Source organism: Cupressus sempervirens, chromosome 10 (assembly GCF_028749045.1).
Source record: "Cupressus sempervirens isolate cs-2001-9-10 chromosome 10, ASM2874904v1, whole genome shotgun sequence".
In the NCBI taxonomy this organism is placed as follows: domain Eukaryota; kingdom Viridiplantae; phylum Streptophyta; class Pinopsida; order Cupressales; family Cupressaceae; genus Cupressus; species Cupressus sempervirens.
The window spans coordinates 378,180,852-378,192,726 of NC_143127.1; positions in this window are offsets into that span (position 1 = coordinate 378,180,852).

Sequence of the window (11,875 nt, forward strand, 5' to 3'; positions counted from 1 at the left end):
AAGTGTAATAGGTTTTGTACAAGCCTTCCATGTTTCACAAAAAATAGGATCATCTGGATACAAAGTACTAAGTTCCTTGAACCCAACCACCTCAATTTGCATTTCTATCAACAAAATTTGTCTTCTGCTAAGAGCATCTACAACTTTTTTAGACTTCCCACTCCTATGTTTTAAAACAAATGTATAACTCTACAAAAACTCAACTCACTTTAAATGCCTTTGGTTTAATTTATATTGACTATTCAAATATTGCAAAGCTTGATGATCAATGTACAAAACAAACTCCTTAGGAAGAAGGTAGTGTCTCCACTTCTTTAATGCTTGAACTATAGCATAAAATTCTTGATCATAAACATAATATTTTCTTTTTACATCATTCAACTTCTCACTAAAATAAGCAATAAGTTTACCTTCTTGGCTCAAAACAACTCCTATTGCAGCACCACTAGCATCACAATCTACTTGAAACACCTTGTTAAAATCTAGAATTGCTAAAACAAGTTGCTCAGTAACTTTTTGTTTCAATAGATTAAAACTCTTATCTTCTCTTACAATCCACTTAAATTCTTTCTTATCCCTTCTCATTTTTTCAATCAAAGGCCCACAAATACTGCTAAAACCTCTTACGAACTTTATGTAAAAACTAGCTAGTCCATGAAAAGCTCTTACCTCTATCGCACTCTTTGGAGGAGGCCATTCAAGGATAGCATTCACTTTCTCTAGGTCTATTTTCACACCTTCTATTGAGACTAAAAATCCTGGGTAACCAACTCCTTCTTTATAACATTGTACTTCTTAAGGTTTATCAACAACTTTTCTTCTCTCAATTTATCAAACACCTTGTGAATATGGATCAAATTCTCCTCCAATATCTTACTAAATATCAAAATATCATCTAGCAAAATAATGACAAACTTACCCAGAAACTCCTTCAGTACCTCATTCATGAGCCACATGAAAGTGCTCTGTATTGGTTAGCCCAAAAGGCATGACTAACCACTCCTACAATCCTTCTTTTTTCTTGAAAGTAGTCTTCCACTCATCACCTTCTCTGATATGGATCTAATGGTACCCACTCTTTAGATCTATCTTTGTGACATACTTAGCCCCACTCAAACAATCCATAATATCATCCATCCTTGGCAATGGAAATTTTTACTTGATTATGATCTTGTTGATAGCGCAAGAATCTTTGCACATCCTCCATTATCCATTCTTCTTTGGTACTAATATAACTAATACAATACATGGACTCAAACTCTCTCAAATCAACCCCTTTTGCAACAACTCATGAACTTGTTTGTTTAACTCTTCACTTTTTGTTGGTGTCATTTTGTGTGCTGCCTTGTGTGGAAAACTGGCTCCTAGAACCAACTCCATTTGGTGAATGATCTTCCTCATTGGAGGCAATCCATCAGGAACATTATCTGATACAATATCGGAGAACTCTCCCAACATATTTGCAAATTTCGCATATACCTCCTCTACTTCTTCTTTACTATCTTTTTGAATTATAGAAAAACATATATGCTCACTCTTCATACCTTTGAGAAACTCTTTTCCATCAACAAAACATATTCTAGCAACACTACATACCTTTTCTTCTTTCTCCTTCAATGACTTCAACTTATGCTTCACTCCATCCTTCGTTAGAGTGTAGGTATTTTCTCGCCTATCATGTACAACATGCCTGTCAAACTTCCATGGCCTATCCATCAATATATGACATATGTCCATAGGTATGATATCACATAGTACCTCATCCTGGCAGCTTCCAATCTTGAACTTCATTGAACACTGCTTATTGACCATGACCTTGTGGTCATCTTACACCAAAGAAATATGGTATGGATGCAAGTGTTTCTACAACTTGGTGACCATCATTTTTGACACTAGATTTTTAGTACTTCCACCATCAATGATCACATCACAACACTTATGTTCACATCTACACCTTATGCGAAACAAGCTCCTTCTTTGATCAGGTTCATTCTCACCTCTCAGTAGGATTCTTCTGTTAACTAAGACTTCTCCTCTTTCAACATCTTTAGAATGTGAGGATCTGACATCTTCATCAACATGTGCACTCCTTGCCTCTTGTTCTTTGATCTATCCTTCCTTGGTGTTGGGAACATTCAAAGGCTCTATGTCCTTCTCCGTAGTGAAAACATTTCCCACAAAAGCCTTCTCTTCCAGATTCTTGTCCTCTACCTCTTCCCCTTTGATCTTTATTGCTCTTATCAGTGAAATGATTGGAATTGTTTCCCCTCTAGTTTTGACTACTACTTCTAGCCTCATCCTTGCTCTTTTGATCATCATTATGATCACCATAAAATCACCAGCTAGATCTTTAAGCGCGACCTCTTCCACTTTTTTTGTTGTCAAAATTCTTGCTTAGTTTCTCCTCAACTCTTAGGGAAAATTGGTATGCCTCCTCAATATTGTTCATTTGAACCAGACTTAGCTCATCCTGAATACTTGGCTTTAACCCATTAAGATAGTGGGCCACTTTCTCCTTATCAGCTTCTGCATGGCCAATTCTAATGAGAACTCGATAGAACTCTTCAGTATACTCTTGAATAGATTTTTTTGCTTGCTTCAACCCTCGCATTTTCTTCAACAGATCAAACTCATAATATATGTGAATGAATTGTCACTTTACTTTAGCTATCATCCGATCTCATCTGGTGATTTTGTCCTTTCCCTTTCCCTTTCTATTTTACTCTAACTAAAAATCTTGCCACTAGATCTTTGCATGTCCCTTCAGTTTCGCCTTCAGAAACTTGACCCTATCAGGATCCTCAATATCTTCATACTCAAAGTACTCCAATTCATTGATCCAATCGATTAGTTCCTCCAGGTTAAAATTTCCCAAAATTTTGGGAATTGTTGGAATCACCATTGTTGTTACACCAAAAGCTCAAGCTATCAATGAACGCCACAAAAACAATAGACAAGGATCCATGAGAGGTGGTTAAGCAAATATCACAAATCCATTGATCTATGTTGAACAATACCTTCACCTAGAGGGGACAAAGGCACCAACCTCCCAACAACCCCCCTCAGCATGTCCCAAGGGATTTGAACCCATAACCCATTGCTCTGATACCACTTGTTGAATCACCATTGTTGTTACACCAAAAGCTTGAGCTATCAATGAATGTCACAATTGCTAGAAACAAGGATCCATAGGAGGCAGTTAAGAACATGTCATAAATCCATTGGTCTATGCTGAATGGTACCTTCACCTAGAGGGGATGAAGGCACAAACCTCCCAATAAGAACCTCAAACTTAGGTATTTTTCCAATCTTGGAGATGGCCCTAAAAATCCTCTCTTCCTCTGGGTTTAGAACTACCTCTGGTTCGACATTTTCTTCTTCTTTGTCCTCATCCTTGCTTTCATCTCTTACAACAAGATTTATTCCTCTACACATTTTTTCTTCCAATACTTGCATTTTCCATTGGAAGGCTCTAAAACCCTTAGGTGTAACACCTATAGCTCTTTCACCATGCTCTCTTTGTGGAGGCATTTTTGTACTTTCTCTGAAACCCTAGTGAAAACTGCCTCACAATTAGTGATCTGCCTACACACTTGGCCTAGACCATAGTCCTAGTGCAAATTGTCTCATAGTTGATGATTTGTCCACACACTCAAGAATTATAGCTCTGATACCACTTGATGAAGGGTGCTCCCCTTAATACCATAAACACATAATAGAAACAAAGAAACAACAAAAAATGTGAGAACATAATATGGACTTATTATTATTTTTGCAAATATGGAATTATAGAATTCAAAAGTACAATATGCTAACCCACATGGGCATCTTCATTACAGTAATTTGCAAGACTAAGCTACGAACTACCACCCAGAGTTGTCTTAGACAATGTTCAAACCTTTCTTGAATAGGTAATTTTATGTCGCCTAGGAAGGTTCTAGATGCTCAAACTTAATACCTAAGGCTGACAGACCCTAACAACACATATAGAGTCAGCCCAATACACATTCAACAAATTATTTTAGAAATTTTGGGTAGCCCAACTTTGGAAGGCCATAACTCTTGAACTGTTGCTTCGATTGATTATTATAACCACTTTTTCAGAAATGCCAGCTCCTGCTAGCTCCTAATCTACAAGCTTAGAATTATGCAACCGCTCTTTCATCAAGTTTTTGAGCCTCATCCGGGGCCTCTAAGGCCTTAAAAATTGAGTTTGAAAAATTTTCTCCAAATTTTTCCACCAAAAATCTGCAATAACTTAATACTTAAGTTGGAGCAATGAGATTTTTATGGTAGGCTTATAATTTGAAAATTAAGCTTCATGTAGAAAATGAGAACATTCTGAGCTCGTATAAAAAACTTACTAAAAATAGCTAGTTCCCATAAATAGAAACCATCTTGTCTACCAGTCCTTATTAAAATAGAAAAGGCTTAAAAAATAAAAAAATAAAAATTGGGTGATCCAAGATAGCTCTTACACCCAAGATGTTCCTGCATCAAAATGATATGACATGGTGTTTATCACAAACCCCTCACAAAGTGGTTCCTATAGAATATTCAAGAGCTCATATAGAATGTAATCTTGAGGATTAATCATTTTGAGTTATATGAGTTATGGTTCAAGGAACTGGCAACCAAGTTTCCAATGATGAAAAGGTAAAATCAAAGTACAATGGTTTGGTTGGTAAAAAGCTAGAAATGCTCAATCATTCTCCAGTTTCTATGGTTGATAAATGGGCAAGGATGGTCATGATTCATTTCCATGAAACCTTCCTTTGGTTAGATGACTATTACTTGTTGACAAAGGAAGTTGAAGTTAGTTTTTGATAGTAGATCATTGGTGGTTAACCCTATGCCATGTTTAGCAGTTAAATGTGCAGCTTAGGTTGTTATCACACAAATCACAAAAAATGATTTTGGCAACAATAGTTTATGTGGCATATTAGATGGCGAAAGGTATTGATTATGATTTGTGTACAATTATTAAAAATTAGTTTATTAATAATATAAAGTTGGTTAAAATGAGCAAGAAAAATGTTCCATTATGTTTTGGGACTTTAGCTATATGCTTTTTATTCTAATTTTCTAATTTCATACTGAGATAAGGACAAATTCTATGGTATGAGGATTCTCTAGTAGCTCCCTAGAGTGACAGGGGGTTAAAAATAAAATCCAAGAATATTGGCAGAGATGTATGCTTTACTGAATTCTTTGTTGTTTTACAACAAAAGATGCATAATCCAAATAGAATCCCTAAATCTGTGATCAAAAAAAAAAAGATGACATCACTTTCATTGTGACAACTTATCATTGTATTGTGCAAGTACAACTAAGAATACAATGGGTAGTGAAAAGGGGATATGGTGTGTCTAGGGAATTGATAAAAAATATATGCAAGGATTCTTCTTGATAGTCCCATAGATAACTCTAAGGAGAGGTAAAACACAACTCAAGAAAAATTGATGGAGATCACATCAACAAAAGTGGCAAGGATGTTTGGAAGAATGTGGATAATGTGTTGAAAGAGGATACATTTTTACTCAGTGTCAATGAAGAGGATCAAGCTATTCTTATGAAGAGAATCACACACAACTATATCAAAAATTCTTCTGGTACTTTTGGAGCCTCTACTCTAGTCCTTCTAAGAAGAGGAAGAAGATTGAATTTGTCCCAATAATCTCCAAAAAGTATAAAGAAAGTAAAATTAAAGAGTTCCAATGTTTTTGATTAAAGAAAACAGGTTTTGATGGGTGCTTGAAACCCTTTACAGATCTTATAATTTTCAATGAAGCCCAAACTCAAAAACAACAAACCTCGAGTGAGACAGGTTGCTTGACAAAACAACGAGACTAGAGTGGCCTTATAGAAAACATATTGCACTACTACCACCTAAATATGTTTTAAACAGGATCATAAAACCCCATGGTTACAATAGAAGACATTTAACCATGTCAAACTACAAGACAATAGGCCAAAGAGACCATGTTATCCAAAACAAAAAGGGACAGCCTCAAAAAAGACTAGGTGAGTAGCTAGAAAAGGAATATGAGCCTCAAGATTTACTTTTAAAGAGTTCCCATGTTGATATATTGTTCTAGTAGACTTTAGAAATGAATCGTATGAATCAATATAGTCTGACAATAATTCAGATAAAGAGCAATTCAAGATCAATACAAGGAAAAACAAGAAAGAAAAGGGAAAAGAGGTATGTCTTGGTTCGAATTCTCTTGATACAGAAAAATTATTTGAAGTTTTAGTTGATAGTGTTAGAAAATAAATAGACAAGTTGTATGAGAACTGTGGATGAAGTATGTGTGATAATAGGATAGTATCTAACATTATTTTCTTCAATTGAAAAAGGTGCAATTGGTAGAACAAGAAAAAGGAAACACATGCTCATGGAAAATAAATCAGATTTAGTTAAATTAAAACAAGATTTGATTACATAGTCAAGTACCTTGGTTGGGCCACTGAATATGGTTTGACGAGATAACACCATGGGTCCTTCCACATCTCACAACTCACCTAGAAATTTTTTTTGTTATTTCTAAATTCAATGATGATGATGTTTATATTTTGGATAAGAATCCTTTAGATATAGAGATATTTAGCTCTTTAGTGACAAATGTCATTGGTAGGGGCTTCTGTTATTATTGAAGAAGTTCAAGGTTAAAAAGAAAAAGTAGTTTAGGAAAAAGGATAAAAGCATAGAAACGATCAATGTAATGAAGAAATCATGATTGGGGAATTAAGAGTGCATTGGGATTGTTTGATCATAAAATAAATCTAAAACCAAAGAGAGACGAGAAGTAACTAAAGAAAAGGAAAAAGAAACAAAAGCGTAGTAGGTAACAAAGGAAGAGGAAAAAAGGAAAACAAAAGAAGAGAGAAAAGATGAGATTATCTCTGAGTTAGTTACTACTAACAACATTGTACAAATTAGTTCAAAGACAAGTATAGAAAAAGAACCATAGATTGAAGCGATCAACTGAAAATAGGACATCAACCCCAATTTTGATATGTTTCTAAGAAATTTCATTCTCTTTCCCCTTATGATACAACCAGTCACCACTTCCAAATTGTATATAGATTTTAATAAGATTTCCCCAAGGCAAAAGCTTTAGTTAAGACAATTCATTACAACTTTATCTCAAGAAGTGTTGAAAGAGGTGGAAGAAAGAGAAGAGGATATTGAAGAAACTATGTCAACACTTCAAATTATTGTTCTATCATGTAAATTTGACCATTAATGTGAAATAAAGGATAAATGTAAAATAATTGTAATTGTAGTTAAAGAATTATTAGTATATGTGGACAATAAGGTTCAAATGAAAGAAGAAGAGAGTAGACAAATGATATTGTTGTATATTAAGGATAACAAAATCTTCTCAGATTTGTAGTCTCTTGTTCAAGATAAGCAAGAACTCCTTGATGACAACAATGTGTTGTTTGATATACCTTGGAATGGCCTTCGGCCATCAAGAAGATCAAGAACGAAATAAACACCATTAAGCTTTCTATCTAGAATGCACATAAACCCTACAAGTTATCAAAGGATCTTGATGGCATTGCTAAAACATATTTGGAGAAAATGCAAAAGAAATTATTTACTCTAAAACAACATAGAGAGAAAAGAAAATATTCCCTTGTGAGGTCTTCACGATACATGTGCTCCATCTATATCTTCTCTAAGTTATGTGATATTGTTCGAACAAACATTTACTTTGCATGACCGGTATCTATTGAAGATGCAAATATCCTTCTTACCACCATTCATGTCCACAACTTCCTTCTTATAAAGGCTATCAGTGACTAGAACAAAAACAAAGATAAATTGATTGTTGAGCTTCACGAGTTGAAGCTAAAACTTGAACCTATCAAGACTAACAATGCCTACATTTGTAAGTTTCCTTGTTTCACAAGTGTTGCAGCTTTATGGCCCCTTTCTCCATTGATGTCAAAAGGGGGAGTAATGTAAGAAGATATTAAAAAATGTTCCAACAAAAAGTATTTGAAAAATTCCAAAAAAAGAAGAAGATTGAATCAAGATGTCCCTCTTATTAGGGGGTATTTTGTAGCTTTTAGATTTCGCTAACAACTTTTCAAGTTTTCTATAATTTTGGCAATTTCGATATTTTTGTTATGGTAGTTTTGGCTTTCTAGATTGTTTTGATTTTTCAGATCAATAACAAAGGGATAGATTGTTAGGTTATTTCATTTCTTAGTTGTCATTGATGACATTATTATGGATTCATCATTATAGCTTCTTAGCATTAAATCTTTAGGTTTTGGTCCTATGTACCACCAATAATGATATTGATTAATGAACATCATGATATGTAGGTATTTTGATAATGGCCCATAGTGGGCATGCACTCGAAACATTTTTGGTTTGGCTAACAACAACTACATATTTCAGTTGGTTATATAGTTTTTGTTTTTCAGTCTCAACTGACATGGAAATGATACTTACCAATGATATGCAACCCCAATAGTTGTATTAGTAACTCTGTGACATTTATGATACTATGTATATATATTTGATCTATAATACATGAATTGTTAATGTGATTTTGTAGTGATAAATGGAATACTTGTAATTCACCAAGAATTATACTTGGTGCATTTGTAGATGGAAATCTATTAGTTCAATTGTATATAGTTTTCTCTTATTCTTCTTTTGTATCTAGGGTAGTTAGCACAATCAATAGTGCACCACATCGGCAGTGAGCCACTTATGTATTAATTAACTGATTACTTAATTCTTGAGAGTTGACCATCTCCATCATTTTTCCCATCTTGGGTTTCCATGATAAAAATTTGGTCTTATGTGGTGTTGTCCATTTTACTTTAAATTCTTCCATTTTCAACAAAGTTAAATATGTGTTAGGTTGTCAAATACTTGAATGTTTTAAGTATTTCAAGGGTATATTGATTCAACCCTCCCCTCTCAATATACCAAATGTTCAACAACGGGAATTGCAACCATATTGGTTCATTCTGTCAGTTGGCTAGATCATTTATGAAACCTAAAAATAAAGCTTGGTATACTCTTAGGGTGTCATAATCTATTTGGAAACTAGCACTGCCCAAGAAGGTATAATTGTTATCTAAGGGTAAGATTGCCCCTACCAAATAGTAGAGCCCTTGAGAAATATAATTTGGGTGAGTTAGAGATTAAAGATCTTTGGAGAGGGAAGGAATGGTTATTGTGGGGATTACATTCTCGAAAGGTAGATTTTAGTTGTGAGATATCAATGGAAAGGAGATGAATGAGAGGAAATGAAGTAGAGATGAAAGAAACATATTTGAATGAAGTAAAATGACCTATTGTTTACCGTCAACCCATTGACAAGAGAAAAATAAAATAAAGACTATGTTTACATTAGAGAAAAAAGATACAAAATATTATGACCTTAATAAGTGCTCTAAAATACTCAAAAACCTTTTATTATTTTAAAACTATCAAACCTTCTCACTATATCACGCCCCTTTCAAATAGTACAACAAAGCAAACAAAACTAAGAGCTAATGAATTATGTATTGAATCTTACATTAACATTGAAAATAAATTTATAGGTATTTCTAAAGTTTTGGGTGTTCTAAATGTAATGTTGTTATTTATTTATTCCTAAAGTTCTCCTACTTAAGGTGAAACCTAAAAGAAAGATTAGAAACTTTAAGAAGAAAAACAAATATTTCACATTAAAGTTTGTCTAACTTGACCTTCTACAATAATATGTGATTCGATCATGAATTGAAATTAATCTAGTTTATGGACAAACTAGTCTTTAATACAAACCATCTAGTCAATGAAAAAAACAATGGACATGGATATATACAAAGTGTCCTAATTTATTTGTCATAATGAACAACTATGAAAGATAATGAAGTTGTACTCTTGAAAATGATAAGTCCAATATCTAAAATAGAAAGAAAGAATGTTTTCTTAAAAGTTTATTTTAAGGAAAATAGGAAATAAAGTAAAATAATTTTAAAATTATCTCCAATTATTAATATCAATAGATACTCTACAATGGCAGAAAGGGTGTAGTGTGATGGCGTGAATGTGTTAATGTTAACAATTACCTTTTAACTTAAATTTGACAGCCATTTGCATGTCAAAATCTTAATATTTATTATAAACATAATATACTTTTGATAATAATTTAATAAACACTACATTAAATATTTACTACAATTATAAACTTTTGTAATATAAATAATATTTTTCAGAAATTAATTCAAGTGTATTTTGGCCCCTCCATAACTAAAACCTTGAATACACATCCTACTAACATTGCCAAAATAAGCTTAAAAAATGGCAAAAAATGCGAATAGCAGAGTGAAAAGTAGGAAAACAAAAAATGCGAACAATTTTTCAAAGGTAAACTATTCATTCTATGAAAGAAAGGAAAAATCAAGACATTTAGGGCTTGCGAACTCATGCCTAGAGTCATCTCCAGCCAATAGTTGTAGGGAGTCCATATCCAAAAGCAAGTAGGTACCAGCAACCTCGATAGTAAATTGTCAAAAAATTTCATCCGCAGCGGTAAAGACTTGGAACCCCTTTACCTATTTAGACTATCCAAAGGAAGTAGAGGAAAGTTTTGATCAGGATCTTGATGCTATATGGGATACTATTGTTAATAACAAATTTCATCTCCCGACTAGTGGTCCTACTTTGATTCATTCCACCAACAGTTTAGATAGGAAGATTTATCTTTTAAACTTAACCAAATATGCTAAATTCAATCTTAACCCTATCTTCATAAACCAGAAAATTTTTTCCATTAACTCCCCCATAGATCCATCAAACCCTACTCAAGGATCCCTATCCTCTAAACCAATGGAAACCTATGTCCCTCCCCATTGAAGTTTGCAGGGTCATCAGCCTTCAAATTCCACTCTTTCGCCAATTCGTCGCCTTCCTCCAGATCATGGTGAGAAGGTCATTATCATCAGCAACCAAGATAGTGAGGATTGTTGGCAGCAGTGCCGGGAGTTCAAATTATTTTCTTTTTGGAATGGTTTCAAAGCTAATGTATGCATAACTTAACTGGTTGGTTGGAGGATTTTTATGGGTACCATGTAGGTATATCTCACTATTCTGACAGACTTATTTTTATTCATTGTTGTAAGGTGGCTGTGAAAAAAGATTTTCTAGATAATTCTGTATATTTTTTTAAGGGCCATGCGGTTATTTTCTTTAATTGGATGCCTAATTATAATGAAGACAATTTAGAATTTTTAATTCCTACCTAGTTCTCTATAAACCCTATCCTCCCAGAGCTAAATCAAATAGGTATCATCAAAAAGATTGGAAGATTAGTAGGAGAATTGATGGGTTTAGATGTGTCTTTTGAGTGTTGCAGCAACACAATATTCTTAATCAATTGCAAAGTAAACATTAGGACTCTCAAAACTATCAAACTTATTACCAATAGATCTATGTATAATCTAAGATTTCAGAGATATGAAGGGAAAGTCATAAAAATTATTAGGCTTGATGATGAACGACAAACCTCTTTTAGAATTCAACAAGCTACCTTAGATCTCAATGACTCACTCCCTATGATCAGAATAGGGTATGAGAGACTAATGGAAGAGGAATGGGCAGATGGGGAAGACAATCCATCTAATATTAGAGAATCAACAAGAAAGGCAGATGAGGTTTTAAGAGAGAAAAATAACTATCAAATGTTCCAGACTTATGGAAATTAGAAGGAAGTATGAGGATCCAAGAAAACATCAAAGAAAATCTCCAAGTCAACACAAATAAGAGCAAAGTCAAGATACAATCTTCAAGTAGAATGGAGCAAATAGAGCCTACTAGGTGTTTGGATAATCCCTCCAAATCAGACAAGCATCCTAT